This window comes from Megascapheus bottae, chromosome X (genome assembly GCF_031878675.1).
Source record: "Megascapheus bottae isolate mThoBot1 chromosome X, mThoBot2.hap1, whole genome shotgun sequence".
In the NCBI taxonomy this organism is placed as follows: Eukaryota; Metazoa; Chordata; class Mammalia; order Rodentia; family Geomyidae; genus Megascapheus; species Megascapheus bottae.
The window spans coordinates 75553314-75558369 of record NC_143547.1 but is presented as its reverse complement, the minus strand read 5'-3'; positions in this window follow the sequence as shown (position 1 = coordinate 75558369).

The following is a 5056-nucleotide window of genomic DNA, read 5'->3' as shown; positions in this document are numbered from 1 at the left end:
GACATTTTGATCTTATTAGCCCCTATATCTTCTTAGTGATTAATACAAACTATATAAAAGTTCTCCAGAGAAATAGAACCAATAGGCTAAATAGAGATGTGAAGAAAATAAGCTTTCATTTGTGAGGTCTGGCTAATGTTATGGAGACTGAGAAAGCCTATGAACTGTTGTTTGCATACAAGAGGCCCAGCAGAACTGGTGCATAGTTCCAATCTTAACCAAAAGAATGAAAAAGGAGTCAGTAGTATATGTTTCAGTATGAGGCTAATGTCTCAAGAACTAGAACACTAATTACTTTTTTTTTTCATTTAAATTGGTTTGTGAAGGTGATGTTCAGAGGAGTTAGTTACATGAATCAGGTATTGAATGCATTTCTATTTGAACAGTGTCACTTCTTCCCTCATGTTCTCCCAGTTTCCTCATCCCACAAGTTCATTTCCAATGTAGTGCTAGTGAGTATCATTGCTAAATTTGTTCACCCTTTGTCCCACCGTTTCTGTGATTCCCCTTCTCCTCTGCAAATCACATATGAGACTTCTCTGAAGAGAAAAGAAGAATGGCCAATAGACACATGGAGAAATGCTCAACATCTCTGGCCATGAAAGAAATGCAAATCGAAACAACTTTGAGATTCCACCTCATTCCAGTTAGAATGGCCATTATCAATAAATGTAATAATAACAGATGCTGTGGGGATGTGACCAGGAGGGAATCCTAATACACTGCTGGTGGAAGTATAAACTTGTTCAACACTCAAAAGACTAAACATAGAGCTCCGTATGACCCAGAAATCCCACTTCAGGGAACTTACCCAAATGACCAGAAACAAGGACATACTAAACCTATCAGCACAATAATGTTCATTGCAGCATTATTTACCATAGCAAAGATATAGAACCAACCCAGATGCCCCTCAATAGATGAATGGATCAAGAAGATGTGGTACTTATACACAGTGAAACTCTATGCTGCCACCAGAAAGAATGCTATTTCCCCATTCGTAAGAAAATGGAAAGACTTAGAAAAAATCATATTAAGTCAGACCCTAAGGAACATATAGGTTCCATGGTTTCTCTAATTTTTAATAATTAGTACACATCTAGGCTTCTCTTAGCAAAGGATCACAATAGCACAAAAGCTATGTGCATATGGCCATATAGGATGAGGTTAAGATAAATGAACTCCAGGATATGGAAACAAAGAGGTTTATATTTGTGACTGTCATTATTTTTTCACTTTTTTTGTTGTATTTTATTCCCAGAGTGATATACAGAGTGGTTACAGTTACCTTCATCAGGTAGTGGGTACATTACTTATTTTTAACTTCCCTTCTCTATTTTAAGTAAACAGATTAATGTATATACAATATATCAGGTATCAAAGTCAGATACAGTAACAACATGAAATAAACCATAAAGGGAAATAGAGGGAAATATCAGTGTCATTATTAATGTACTATGTGAAGATACTACTTTTCTCTCCCTTTTTGCCCTAATGGTTAATATCATGTTTTTACTGTATCTTAGTTTGTTACCTGGTATATTGTATATATGTTTGTTTATTTGAAATAGAGGAGATAAACAAGATATTGGAAGGGGGTAGGAGGAGGGAAAGTGGGAGAATAACAATAATCAATGTTCAAGAAGTAATGTACTCACTACCTAATGAATGTAACTGTAACCCCTGTACATATTACCCAACTATAAAACACAATAATAATAAATAATAATAATAAAGACTCAATCTATGCCATAATTTTACTGGATATCAGGGCTTTAAATTTGGATGGAAGCCATTTTCCATCAGCTCTCCTGGATTTCCAATTTGCTCTCACCTTCATGTCTGTGTCTTTTTAGTCCCAGAACTGACTGAGACTTACAATTAGAAATACATGAATTAATCTGTATAATGTATCTCATTCTGTATCTATATACATACTGTTGGTTCTTTTTATAAGAACCTTAATACAGACACAGTGATGTTTCTTACTATATGTTATCGCACATTGAAATAAATTCAGGTTATTGGATAAGTCTCTCTGGGTCTTTGCATATTTACCTGAAAATAAAGAAATGAGATTATGTGTATTGTAGGTTTCAGTATTCACAGGTCTTCAATTTTGTAAATCTGTAGTTTAACCCATGTGGTTGAAAAGTAATACCATTTGAGGCACTCTTCTTTCAAGTTTATTATATTTTCCAAGTAAGGCAGAATATGATGGTTTTAGGAGGTGAATTATGTGTGAGTGGTCCTGAATTCTTTCACTATTTTTATTTTTTATTCTTAGCTAGTTATGTGTGTTATAAAGAGAATAGAGGCTGTGTCACTTCAAGAAGCTCAAAGCTCTGTAGAAAATATGACTTTCTCCTTTGCATCTTATTTTAATTTGAAGGAGATTTATTTTTCAAGTTAGTAGTGATTTAAATTTTAAAAAAAGTAACACATCCATCCCATCTGGATAGTCAGTCTATCCTATCCATTGTTCTAACTCAACAGTTAAAATCTTGGGATAAAAACCTAGTATAGTTTAATTTTCTATTTTGACATGTAGCTGTTTACTATGATTTGTTTTTATGTAGACTTCATATTGATGGCCTATTTTTATCTCTTAACTACTCCCTTTTGCATGCTTTTTATTTTCTAAGAAAGACATCTTTCTATGTCCAACATATAAGCTTTTATATTCTATCAACGTTGAACATTTATGTCTGTTGAAATTTCTATATTCTATTCTCTGTTCTAAGATGAATCTTGATAAATACGAACATTTTGTAACCATCATTTTGATCAAGATAGAGAACACTGACAGTGATCCAGGAATTTCTCTTGGGTCAACCCTGTCTCCAAGCTGTAATCATGACTCTTACTTCTATAATGCTAATAGAACTTAATGGGTATTTGAATTACATATATGTAAATCTATCTATCGATCTATCTATACAGAGAGAATTCACATTTTAAGATTATTATACATTTAAAAAGCACTGTATATATTGTATTCTGTTGTTTATGGAGTATAGATATATGTATGTGCATGCAATAAATCCCTTCAACAATAAATTATCCATTCTTTCATTGCTATTTGGGTTATTTCCAATTGTGAGCTCTTATGAGTACTTATTTTTCTTGAATAAATATCTAAGACCAAAACTCATATGCCAGAGGATAGGTATATGTTGTGTTTCAGCAGTAAGTATCATTTTTCCCAAAGTAATTGAACCAACTTTCATTCAATAACATTTGGGAATTCCAGCTGTTCCATATTGTCCCCATTATTTCCTATGTCAGTCTTACAGATTTCAGTCTTATAGAGGGGATATGATGATATGTCATTGTTCTTTTCAAACATTTATCTCTGATCTTAGAAATTAAGAAAACCTAATATGACATGTAAGAAAACCTAATATGACATGTAAACAGTATCTTTGTTTATATTTTAAATATTTTACTCTCACAGAATTATCTCATTTGTGAATTAGTAGCATTTTCCTCTTACAGAGAATACAAGACTGTAAGAGGTCCAGAAAGTTGGAAAGAGGGAGAAATTTAGAAAGATGGAGAAATCTGGAAAGAAGCATCTTTACCTCCCACCATTTCCTATAGCCTTCATCATGAAAACTTAACCACCAGTCATTATGGGGTCAAATTACATCATACCTTCTGATAGCATGTAGAGCATAATACAGTCTGAGTTTTCTAAACCCAAACCCCTCACTGCGCTTTTGATAGTGGGAAGATTTCTACTAATAGATTATATAACACAACCAAAGAGAAGTTTGCCACAAACCTTCTTATTTTCAAAGCAAGTGTCTAAGCCTCCTTGGTTTGGGCTAGGTGGTGTCATATGAAGTAGAAATTCAACCTGGTTGGTTCACAAATTCAAATATTTTGTTTGATTTTCATAGTATTGTAGCTTTAATTGACACAAAATTGAAAAACCAAAATTCATATAAAATATTTCACATTTATCCTGCCATTTTGCCAAAGTGGTTTATTAGTTCTAAGGGTTTGGGGTCATTCATTTATCTAGCTATAATCAGGCAGTAGTAAAATACTAGCCAGCCCTTTAGTCATCAACATTTTCTGGATATACAGGCTACCTGTCCAGTTTTCTGGTGTCAGACCCACATTACTTATTTAGGTTAACTAACATTGCTCTACGAGTAATTATGTTTATGATCTGATATGAATACCATGGGGAAAATACAATAAGCTCAACATTCACAGACTATCATTTACTAGTTATGTACATAAATGGAAAATAGGAAGGAGGAAACCAAAGAGGGATAAGGAGGAGGAAAATCAGAAGGGGAACTTCTTAGATGAAAAGTAACTACTTTTCTCATCAGCTCCATATTATCATTTCATAAGGAACAAATGTGCAAAACTGGATTTAGAAATTTTAGCCAAATGCCGTGGGTTTGGCCTACTGGTAGAGTACTTGCCTAGCATGTACGAAGACTTAGGTTTGATTCCTCTGTACCACATATATAGAAAGAAAGCTGGAAATGGTGTTGTGGCTCAAGTGGTAGAGGCTCTAGCCTTGAGAAAGCCCAAAGATAGTGCTCAGGTCCTGAGTTTAAGCCCCAGGACTGGCAAAAAAAGAAAGAACTTTTAGCCAATAGTGTGGTCTCTTTCTAATTAGGGAATAGTGAATTGTGAATTGGAGCTTTGCAAGGTTATCTTACAATGTAGGAAAGACACAGATGCTTCTGGCAAGGGATGGATGAGTGCAGTCTCTCTTTAGTCTTTTTTGTTTTATTTTATTTTTTATTGTCGGGATAATGTATAGAGGAGTTATAGTTGCATTCGCTATGTAGTAGGTGCATTATTTCTCATACATTGATACCCCTTATCATGTTTTTGTCCCCATTTCCCTTTGCACACCCCTTCCCAATCATCTTATTTCCCCCCTTCCCTTTCCTATTTCAAATAAACAAATAAACGTATATACAATATACCAGCTAACAAAGTCAGATACAGTAACGATATGAGATTAATCAAAAGGCAAAAAAAGAAAAGATAAATAACACAGTACATTAAGAACAACAATCAC